The following is a 12,256-nucleotide window of genomic DNA, read 5'->3' as shown; positions in this document are numbered from 1 at the left end:
GATTTCTTGGATCTAAGCTGTTTGTAAATGTTGCTCTTGTGTATGACAATAATGTGTTATAGTAACTGTGATTGTTCTTAGACTTCCTAAAATAATGTGATCATTCCTAGTTATCAAATTATTTTAATAATATGCCTGAATCATACTTTTCACCTTTAAATCCAAATATTTGCAAAGGAGACTTGATTTTTTTAATTCCCTAAGGAAGAAAAACTAAGACAAGCAAATCATTGGAATAACCTACTTTTAGATCACAGAGCAGACTAGAGATGGAGCAAAGTCTGATTTTGAGCGTAATCCTTTAGTCACAAACCAGATTGTCTTTTCTGCTAGTGGGATATTCAGCACATAAGAAAACTTTTTGATTTCTGTATGAGCCTGTTGGTCTGTACATCTTTGCTATGATCCTCGTCTAGTACATATAAAATACATTCTATTCCAGTTCTAGGACTTCCAGTGATTTCCAGGATTTGCAGAGCAGGGCACTGGTTTGGATTTCCTTCTGCAGGCTGTTACTCTATGGATTGGTAGGTGCCAGCAAATAATTTCATATATGCAAACACACCAAAGGCCTATTGTAGGCCTTTGATGTGTGATTTTTATTTTACTATATTACCCCATCCTTTCCAGGAATGCTGTAGGTGCCTTAACAGCTCTTACACTTGATGCATAAGTTATCTCTTGACAATCTGAGAAGAATCTCCTCTCCTTATTTTGCAGTTCAGTTTGAAATGTACAGGTGTGTCAAGCTGACAAAAGTTACTGCAATGAAGATGCGAGAGAAAGCCATAAATCTACTGGCAGTAGATGAAATGTACTTGTCAAAGGCAAGGTTACATTCTATTTTGGGGGTTCAATCTATACTACACTTGTTTTGTACCCAATATATGGTCTCCTTTTTTTTTTTTCTTTTTTTTTTTTTCTCCTTATTACAGTGCTTTTGAAGAAGATAATGTAATTACATGTGTTGTGGTTGATACTATGATCGTAATGCTTTCTTCTAATTTAAATACCCTCCACAGTTCCTGCATCTTCTTCCATTTAAAAGCTAAGTTCTACAGCAAGGTTTGAGGTACAAATAGGAGATACTGAATGTCACAAGAAGTGAACTGCAAGGAAGATGTAGCTTGAATTTATGCAGTAATGTAATTCTCCATAATACAGCTGCTCTGGGTGAAAGCACTGTAAAGGATTCATAGGATCCAAATTTGATTTTCTTTAGAGAAATAATAGTTCCTGACTCTGAGGACAAAATCTGTAAACATTCTCCCTTGACCACCTCCATGGATTGTTGTTAATTTCCTACTGGCTTTCTGGCTTTCTTTGGTCCTTTAAATCACAATCAGACCCATGAAGTTGCCAAAATGAGCCTGGTGGTGTTTTGTGGAATTTTTCTTGGCAATGCCTGAGTTATTAAAGTGAAAAAAATAATAACTTGTAATCCTGTTTGATAAAAGCATTTAGCTATTATACCAGATATTTTCTTAAGTAGAACAGTAGTGGTATAGACAATCAAAGACAAGAAGAAAATGTATTTATATCCAGCTAGCTTTAGTCAGTTGGAGAAACATCAGCAGTTGTCTTTGGCTGGGCTGGTTCTTGAGAAGATGATGTGCAGCAGGCATTCCTCTAGTGCTGAGAGTGAAAAAACCAATCTAATTAGAAGAAACATGAAACAAGATTATATGAGTCAAGCAGATTTAGTTAGCCAGAGAATAAAAATGGCTTTGATGGCATTGGCCTAAAGGATATCTAAACTGCACTAAAATGCATTTTTCCACTTCATGGGTGAAAGCTAATAAAGTGCTTGTCTCACAGTAAATACAACAATAAAAAACTAACTGGAGAAAGGTAAATAATTTCCAAGTTGTTTCTGTAAGACAAAAAAAAAATGTTATGTCACTGATTTGTAATTTTTTTGTGTTCTTGCAATGACTTGCAAATGAAAATTTTTTTTTAGAACATTTTTCTTTGAGAGAATCCTATTTGAGTGTGATGTTAAGAAGAATTTGAAATTATTTCTCAGGTTTTCATATACTGAAATTAGTTAGCTCTAGTAGGGTTTATCACAGTGTCCCTTTACCTCACTTGTTTTTAATAACTTCTATTCTACAGGAAGCTCTTAGCCATTTTAATAAACTATTAGTAAAATTATACAGATGCCCTTTTGCTTGAGAAAATCTTAGTAGTGATTTCAAATAGGTAAGTGTTCATTAAAAGTAAGGTATGATGTGATTTTAAAACTCCTTTTACAAACAGCAGACCCAAGTGCAAAAAAACTCTTCAGTCAAGATGAATGGTGAGGTATTAAAGAACATACTTCTCTGTGGCAGCAGAGGCATTGTCTTCTTTCAGTAGAGTTTTATTAACTTTTAATTTCATTGGTATATTAGAGAAATCAAAGACACAGCTTTTATGAATTGGCAAGGAATTAGATGAGGTTCCCTGACCCTTTTTTATTTTTCAAAAAATAAATCCATAAAAATTCCTCTTTTTCTAATTATTATTTTTATTGCTCTTCCAGTCATAGCAAATCCTATGATTCCTTGTCTTACCATAAAGAAAAATCACATAGCAGCTTAAATGAATTACTTCCTTTGATAACAACAAAGGGCCTTGTTCACTGAAGTATTTGTAAAAGATTTCTTCTATACTTCAGGGAGAGCTTTGGGTATGGAGGCAGCAAAGAGTGATTCCTTTATATGATCACACACAATATTTATATTTGAGCTGCCTTCTGCCAACATTGTTTTGGGAGCTTAGGAACCTGCAAGGTACAGTTGGGCTTGCAGTGTGTGTGACTTCTTCCTTGAGGGGTGGAATGGGTTGTCCATGCCACACCATGGAGGGCTGTGTTGGGAGAGATCTGTACAAGCTTGTATGAACCCAGCAGTGTGGGCTCATTTTCATAGTGTGTGCAAGAAGAAGGACAGCCATGCTGATAAGGCATTCAATCCTAATAAGAAAGCTCTACTCTGTCATGAAATTTCAGTAGCTCTTTGTGACATAGTGATGGTGAACTTCCATGAAGTGGTAAAAGTATATATTTGCATGGTGAATTCTAGGCACAGGATTTTCTGTCTTAAATGTATATTTACAACTAAAAATTTGTTCTATCATGACTGTATTCTAACACCTTAGGGATAAAACTCCCATAGACCAACATCTTCACTCTTCAGTTTTGCATGTTCATTTTTATTTTATTTTATTTTGTTTTGTTTTGTTTTATATCATAGAATGCAGCTACAAGGTAGTAAAAAACTATTGTATTTGCAGAGTGCCCCGTGGCAGGAAGGAATGATGAATTTGGCTCCATGTTCTCAGAAGGCTAATTTATTATTTTATGATACCATTAAAGAATATTAAAGAATACTAAACTATACTCTACTAAAGAATACAGAAAGGATACTTACAGAAAGCCAAAAATATAATAATGGAAACTTGTGACTCTCTTCAGAGTCCTGACACAGCTTGGCCCCAGTTGGCCATTGAGTCAAAACAACTCACAGCAGAAACCAATGAAACAACCACCTATTGGTAAACAATCTCCAGACACATTCCAAAAGAGCAAAACACAGGAGAAACAAATCAGATAATTAGTGTTTTCCTTTTTCTCTGAGGCTTCTCAGTTTCCCAGGAGAAAAATCCTGGGCGAAGGGATTTTTTCCAGAAAATGTGAATGCCACATGAAACAATTCCACAAAAACAGTAAAAATGGATGATACAAGGGTCTTTTGCTCTCTTTTGCTGCACTGAAAGGAAAGCTGCTGAATTTTGAAAAGCTGACAGTGGCTACAGCAAGCAGAACCTTCATTTTATATTTCATCTGAAAAATGATAACCCTTGGTGGTTCCTTAAGTTTTAGCTTTCATATTTTTCAGATTCTGCCTTAGTGTGTAACTCTGATCTTTTATAAAAAAGGGCTAGCGAGTTCTTTTCATAGTTTAGTTAGACAAAAAAATCCTTTTCCAGCCTGAGAACCAAGGACACTGTTGCAGCTTTGGGCCCAAAAGTGTAACCAAGGATGAATTAAGGAGAGCAATCTGGGAGGATGTGACTTTATGACCTGTAATTGGACAATTAACCCCAATATATAAATGGACCAAAACTTATAAAAGTGTGAAAACTCATGACTGGTCATCCATCTTGTGTCCCTCTTGGGCAGAGCCATGGCCAGGCTCTTGTACTGCCTGAGGTGTATCCTTCAAAGCCTTTTAATAAACACCTACTTTATTCCTTTAACTCTGTCTGGCCTGGGTTCCAGGTAGCATCATTGGCACTTAGAACACCAGAATGTTATACTGGTTCCATGTGCTCTCTACAACACTTTATATGTCATCAGTTCTTGAAGACTTTTTGATCACTTGCTGCTGGGTTGCAGCCTCACTTCTTGACTAACATCCTGTTTCCTAGTCTGCTTAGCCATGCTGGGGAGAAAGCTCATGGAGTAGGACACAGCAGAGAGGTTTCAGTCTATGTATGAGGCAGATGTCAGCAGTGCACCTTCAGAGTGCTTCTTAGCTGTCAGCTCGGTGGGTGTCCAGGTATGTCATGACGCTGCGTTGAGATGTCACCCACGTAAGTAACATCCTTTTTCCACCCTCTCATCTTCTGTGTCCACTCTTATTTCCTCTGGAAAGAATGTGGTTTCCTAGCAAGGGTAGATGTGTAACTGTTTGCTTCAGGCAACTGGTGTACCAGGGACTTCCTCTCGAGAGCATATTTGCCTTTTGATTTAGACACAAACATAGGTACAAACATAGTTATAGAGCAATAATTGGAGCTGTAACCACATTTGACTGGTAATTACTTGTGCTGTGTGGGTGTGAAATACCTGCAGAGTTCCAGCCTAGAGGGCTCAGGAAACATTATTCTTCTGTATTTTCAAGGTGAAACTGCAGCCCAGTTTGTGGTTTACAAGAAACTTGAAAATGCTGGTATTGGTAGAAAAAAGAGTTCTATAACTACATGGTAGAAGGCACTCTGTGAGCCACAATTTCTGCCTTGTCCCCAATCTACTCTATTTGTCTCCTGAACAACTAAACCTAACTAAGATTAGTATATCTGTACTGGGAGGTCAGAACAGGAGAGCTTGGTTAGATTGCTGGCAGATGATAGAATGCTGTGTGTGAGGAAGGAAATTTCTTGGTCTTTCTCCCTTTGAAGGGGAAGAGAGGCAGGGAGTATATAAAGACATAGCTGATTCCAGATAGGCAACTCAGGGTGATCATAATTTGAGAGGGTACAATTAGTAATATAATTGCACCACAGTAGCAATAATTATTGTAATTACTTTTATTTACATTAATTGAATTCTACACTTAATGCTGCAATTAGTGTCATGGACACACTGTGATTTCTAGCTTGTGAAGTGAAAGATGGTTCAAAGAGAGCTTTCCCCTTGTGTGGTGAACAGTGACTTCCTTTTTAAAGTTTCAAAATGTTGTAGTTTTGTTCTTTAAACAAGAATAATCTGTTTTTAAAAAAAAACTCTGTCAAGGATGAGAACATATGGAAGGCACTAGCTCCTCTGGGCACTGTTCAGTCTTCACTGGGGGCAAAGGAGGGGGAAGTCTGCTCAGCTGATCATCTGAGAATCCCTGTATAAACAGGAGTCATAATGCGGCTCCTGGCAATAACAGGCTCAAGCCGGAGTCTGAAAGGTGAAAGCACTGGGTACAAGGGTGGGAAGAAGATGAAATGTCAGTATGGGAAGGGAATGGCACAGCACCTACTGCTGCTGCTGCTGTGAGGGGAATTGAGGAGGGGGTACTTAGGGACATGGTTTAGTGGTAAACCTGGCAGTGTGAGTTGAATGGTTGGACTTGGCAACCTCAGAGGTCTTTTCCATCCTAAAGGATCCTATGGCTGAAAACGAAGCTGCCAGCTCTTGAGAAACCAGATAATGAAGAGAAGGAAAAGCCTGGGCCTGGCAGTGTGCCTCTGAGAGGAGGGAAGGACTCATTAAGAAGAGTCAGCTGGAGGATTTGGGGGCAGGAAAACTGAGAAGGCAGGGCTGGGTAATGTGGGGAATGATGTCTTGGGAAAAGAAAAATGGGAAAACTGCTGATGCTTTATATAGACTGGAAAAAGGCAAGTAGAATAGGTAGGTGACTACAGCTTGTCATGTCTACCCTCTGATTTCTGGTGGCCTCACATGGATTTGAAGTTCATGCTATAAAGAATTGAAAGACTGAATCTTTTTTATGCTAAAAGATCCCCTCTTGTGTGGGAAAGACTTGGGTTGGGCACGGGAAAGACTTACCAGGGGGGATATATCAGCAAGGTGAGGTAAGTCCCTGCATCTGTGCTGCAGTGTGGGCTGCAGATGGGACCAGCACCCTGGCAGAAGAGGCTCCCAGTGCTATGGAAGGCAGCACATGCCTGGCCATGCCCCAGCCCAGGTGGTGCATGAAGCCATTAGCTGTGGTAATTGACTTCACAACTTCTCTAGCAGGGTTGAGCGAGGCTTTTTGCAGGGCCAGGAAACAACCTGCTGTAAAGCTTCAAAAAATTTGATGAAGACACACTACAAATGGATTCTTAAGGATGTTTAAAATAGAACAGATGGTTCCTCCTGGGTTTTACTGGCATCTTACTGCTGCTCATGCTTCTGTTGGGATTAAATGTGAGCTAAAGAGACACTTTGCTACCTGAAGGCTTTTGAGAAAGCAGAACACCTGGCTTTGAAAAGAAAGTGACCGGAATCTTCATCATAATAGAAGACCTTGGAGAGGAGGTTGAACTGCTTTGGACTGCTGTGTAGATTTGAGCTGAGGAGGAGGTAAGAAGGTAGTGTTGCTGGAAACTGTGAGGTAGGGAACCTGGAGAGCCTCTGCCACTGTGGTTGGTGTGGAGCTGTGTTGTTCTTGTTTGCCTTTTTGAACCTGCACTGGGTGCTGCTTTTCTGGAATGCTGAGGATGCTGGCTGGAGAGCTGTGCTCCAGCCCAGCATGCGGAAAACCCGAGGGAAGCACAAGGCAAAGGGACTGGTGGCAAGTTTCTCCAGGAGCAAGTATATTCAAGTAGTAGCTGCTGCATGTAGTGCTTCCAAAGAAATCCTGAAACAAAGCCTTTGCACAACATTGCTCCAAGTTGTTGCATAAAGAGCTGGAAATTACATGAGTGCTGTGAGGGATAATTTGTGAACACCATAAAAATTATGACAGGGAAAGTAGCTGCAGGTGACCTGTATTTCTCCAGGTCCATATGTTCAGCTGTGTATCAGTGTCCAGCTGAATCCAAGATGAAGCTGAGTACCTGGACCCAAGCGTGTTGCCCTGCTTGCCATGGCTGTGCCTATGCCAGAGGGCTGCTCAACAGGGAAGGCAGGGTGTAACACAACATGCCTGCCCCTGGAGCTGCATCAGGGATGGGGTAAGTGAAATAGTGGGCTTGCTATGCTCCTCTGTCTGGGCTAATTAAAAGCAAAGTGTTTATAGCCTGGCATTTCCTATCTTTGTTCTTTTTTGGGACTTGTTATTTTTAAGAGGGCATGAACTGTGATTTCTGAGACCAGTTAATGAGTTTTTGGTTGCTTTAATTTGAACATAACAAAGTTTTATGAAGATGTCATTATTTTTCTTTTATGTGGTTTGGTGGGGTTTTTTTGTTGTTTTTTCCAATGCTGCAGAGGGATCTAGATAGGCTGGATTGATCATCTGGCAGTGAGAGGATGAAAGGACATAGTCTCAAACCTCAGTGGAGGCTCAGGCACCTGAGCCTCCTCTAGCATAGCTTGAGACTATGTCCTTTCAGAAGGAATTCCTTCACAGAAAGGGTTGTTAAACATTGGAATGGACTGCCCAGGAGGATGGTGGGGTCACCATCCCTGGAGATGTTGATTAAATGACTGGATGTGGTGGCACTTACTGCTATGGTCTAGTTGACATGGTGGTGTTTGGTCAAGAGTTGGACTTGATCCTGGAGGTCTTTTCCACCTGGATGTTTCTGTGAATCTGTCATGAGGATGATAACCTTTGAGTTGCTGAGAGTTTACTGTGGGGAATGAAACCACTGGAATCCAGGGACATTGAAGGGTGCCTGCTAGCTTTTACAGTTGAAACCCTTTTAAATGTTAGTGTATTTTCCTAACCTAAATGGATACGAATATGATTTCCTGGAGAGAGGTTTAGGACAAAACTTCTATCACTTCCTCTCTGCTGTTGGCTGGGATCAGTGGGGGACAGCAAAAAGCTGAAAACTAATTAACAGAAAGAATGAATAGTAAGGAAAATACTGTATTTAAGATGGGAGAAGCAAGGACTCTTGATAGCTCTCTGCTTGTGTTCTTTGTCTGTTAACTGAAAATCTCCTGCCACTTCAGGAACAGTATGAGCAAAATTCCTAAATAGATATTTTATAGTGGCTGTAATGCAGAAAATCACATGCAATGTTTAAATTTAGTGATTTCAAATGTTTTCTGTTTTCACTTCTGGAAAACAAGACATCCAAGAGGAGTAAGACCCTGTGACTTGCTGACACTGGATAAAGAAGCATTCAGCTTGGGTTGCAGTAATTCTTTAGGGAAAGCCTGGGGAACACAGTACAGAGGTGCCCAAGTTTCCTGGGTCTGCAGCAGCATGTGCCTGTAACAAGGCTGACTGTATTCATGTGGTAATGCAATCAGTATCTGGTTAAATGGGGTATAAGCCAATAAAAACTTGGCTACAATAGTCCCCAAATCACGCTGGTGAGTCCTTGGCATGTGATCCCACTGCACATTTGCTGACTTTCAGACAAAGGTTTACGAGCTGGGTCTGAGTTCAGGCACTGCTGTGGTTTTCTGTAGAACACTTAAGTCTGCCCACTCCTTTAATTTTCTCTGCCTCCCTGAAGTGGCAATGGTGGAATAATGTTCCATCCTGTGTATCAGTTTAGAACATTGCAAACTGTTCATGTTTATCAAACACTTAGAAAATGGATGGCCATCTTGGGTGAGACTGAGCCTCCACTCTGCTATTGCCACAGAAATAAAAACATGTCAGTGTCAACTTGCCTCAGATCTGCTTTTGACCCTAGGCCTGACAATGCTGAGGCCAGTTCCTGGGGTGGCAATTGGACAGTCAGAAGAGTGGCAGGAGACCTACTTGCTATCTGTTCTTCAAAAAATACACAAATCAAGCCAAAGCGCTTCAAACCTTGGAGGGAAAACACTGCTTTGCTTCTGTCTCCTCGGCAGGCGAGTTTCAGGGAAGTTGCTCAGGTTATTAAAAAAAGAGATAAAATTTTTAGCCCTCTGTGTACAGACTTGAGAATGACAAAACAATGTGTGTTATGCTGGAAGCCAGCAGGAAGAAGAAGTACTATACAGGATACAGAGTACTCTCATAGCTCTGCCCTTCTGTGTTTCTGCTAGTTGGTATCAAAACCCTGTCTGAAACCTGACTTCTGGCTCTCCCTCAGGCAGGAAAGTCTCCCCCACAGATACAGCACAGCTCTGAAAGTCAGAACTCCATGTTTGTTACTTTGGTCAGTAGTTGCAGCCAGATCCTGGGTCTTTCCCCCAGGAGTAGGATTTGGCATGGCTGACTGCTGTGATTAATATTTATTTGTTGGGCAAACTAACGAAAGGGTCTTCTCTAGTCCAGACACTGAGATCCAAGATGACAAGGTGGCATCTATCTGGTCACAAAAATAAACTGCTTGGTGGTAGTGTAGGCTGAATTTTTAAACTCTTTTTATTATTTCAAAGAAGAGATAAAGAACACAGAACCTCTCTTAAGCTGGACAGACAAATGCAGGAGTCCTAACTGGCTTTGCAAAAGTGGAAGGATGTCCTGTCCATCTGGATCCAAGTCCAGATTGATGATTTGGTTCATATCATTGTCAAGGTAAATGAGCTAATGTTCCTTTTTAGCAAGACCATGCATTTCACAGCTGAATCCAGCCAAGTAAAAATCTCCTTTCACCAAAAATACACAGACTTAACATGAAGGCTGGGCTCAATATAATTCCTATAAGACTTTTAAGATTACATAGGGTAGATTTTTTATGGCATTTTGTTTGCTTCCTTGAACACTTCCTTTTCATCGAGTAGAGGGGACCTTGGTTGTGCCCTTTCTAGTTAAAGAAAGTTGGAAGCCACTCCAAGAGTGGCTCTTGGTTCCTGCAGACTGGGATAACGAGACAGCCAGGCCTTGGCAGCACAACCTGCCTGTGTGGGCTGCGGGTTAGAGCAGCTTCCAAGCCCTGAGCCAAGGCACTAAGGGCTGGAGAGGGACTGCAGGTGTGGGGAAATGAGTGCTGAGTCACACAGCAGTGGAGAGGCAGGAATGGGTGGGCTATGGAATAAGCCAGAAAGCTCAGATCCCAGCAAAGATGTGTGCACTGGGATATTTGTGATGAAGGACATGAACAGGCAGCCTGGACTGAAATAAAGCAGATGACATTAGACCATACTGCTCCCAGCTGAGAGCTCAGAGCTGTTTAAAGCCCACAGCAGGTGATTTTGGGACAGCAAGCTGGAGAAAGAGTTTGGAGTCTGGAAGCTTAAAGCAGAGCTAGATTTGATTTCCAGTTTGCTGATGCTTGCTTAGGCTGTTTTCTGGGTAGGAAATGACAGCTCCTCTGTCCTGCTGTAGCAACAGGGTGCAACTGTGCTTTTCTACAGGAGCTAAGGATATGCTCAAGCTCAGTGCTATTACATAAATGTTGTACTTAAGCCTGAAGAAATAAATACTGCAACCTCCCTTTCCTTCTCATATTAAAAAACAATCTTCCAGAGCTGTACTGAGCATTTGCAAAATAAATAGGAGCAAAGGAATTGCAATGGCAAGTCTCTTGTTGAAGACATATGTACTGTAATTTTACATTTGGATATCCTTGAGTGTCTGATGTCACTTGCCCCTTTGGTAAAAAAATTGGGGGTTTTGACTATTTATTAGTTTGTTCCCTTTGGGGGAACTGTTTGATCTCAGTGTTGGTGCAAAAAGTTTTGGTTAAATCACCAGTGCCATTCTTACCCTGTTTACTCTTAAAATTGAATGACATATTTGTGCCTGAAATTAAGATAAAACTTCATCCACCATGGGAACATTTGTGCCAGGAAATAGTACTGCAGGTGCTGTGAGTTCTTTGTGCCTTCTGAAGCAGTCAAAGTTCTGGTTTGTAGTATGGAAAGAGAAACTGCATCTTGAGCATCTTGAAGAATTTTTCTATTTGAGGTGTCTTTCCTAAAGCTGCTGCTGGACAGGATCACACACACATTCTTCACAAAAATCAAGAGGTGTTTTTTCAAAGAAGTCCTGACTTAGCGTTCCCTTTGACCTAGTAATAAGAAGGAAAGAAAAGAAATGTAAATTTTGTTTATAATGGCAAACTCAGAAACAGGACTTTCAGAATGGTTTTGAAAAACTTGGTAGGATTCTATAAAGGTAAAAATTCTTTGCTCATGAGACATCCAGTAATATAAGAAATAATGAACAATATAGGGAATTTATTTTTCCTCCCACAGTTGGCCATTTAGTTGTAGCTTCCAAGGAATGTCAAGAGGAAAAGAGCTATTACCAACTGTGAGCAAAGCCTTTCTGATCTTGGTAACTGATGCAGCAGCTGGAGAAACTTCCTAGCCTCAAATTCCATTTTCTTTGCAATTTTCTCATCTTTATTGAGAACAAAGAATGATGTTTGTCTGTGTTACAAATCAGTTGCTGCTTTTGTAATAGCTGTAGTGTTTTTATTGCCTTTAGTGCTGCTGGCAACTCAGTTAATGATTCTGTGGGAGAATTGCCACTGAAATACCTGGTTCACTTCTGTAATGTTTGTGCATTTTGGATTCATTCTGTATGAGGTGGTTTTTCTTACAGAAAAGTAACATTGATTATGAAACTGCATAATGTGGGCTGAGGGAAGGGAGAGTTCCTCACCTGGCTTAAACCCACCTTGAGCTCAAAGCAGCTCTGAGGTTTTGTGCAGGATCCCTCCTATAAATACTGCCTGACCTGGAGAAGAGTAACACTCACAATTGCCTCACCCCAAGTCTTAGTGGAGTCACAAACAGAAAAAGACATTAATTATCTTCACATATGTGATGAGTTCCTGTTAATACCTTCTTGAAAAATACCCTTTGGAAATAACTGAAAATGGATTAGTTGTCAAAATTTGCACCCACCTTACAGAGTTTGGACAGGGAATTTGCCAGCAATTCAAACAATGGCTAGATATGGTTTATGCAAAATACTTTGGTAGACTGCAGAAGTTTTGTGCCAGCATACTGCACAGTTTGTTATGAAGCCTTGAGCCTGGTGCTGCTCAT

This window comes from Serinus canaria, chromosome 4 (assembly GCF_022539315.1).
Source record: "Serinus canaria isolate serCan28SL12 chromosome 4, serCan2020, whole genome shotgun sequence".
Classification (NCBI taxonomy): Eukaryota; Metazoa; Chordata; class Aves; order Passeriformes; family Fringillidae; genus Serinus; species Serinus canaria.
Note: the sequence above shows the minus strand (reverse complement) of the source record.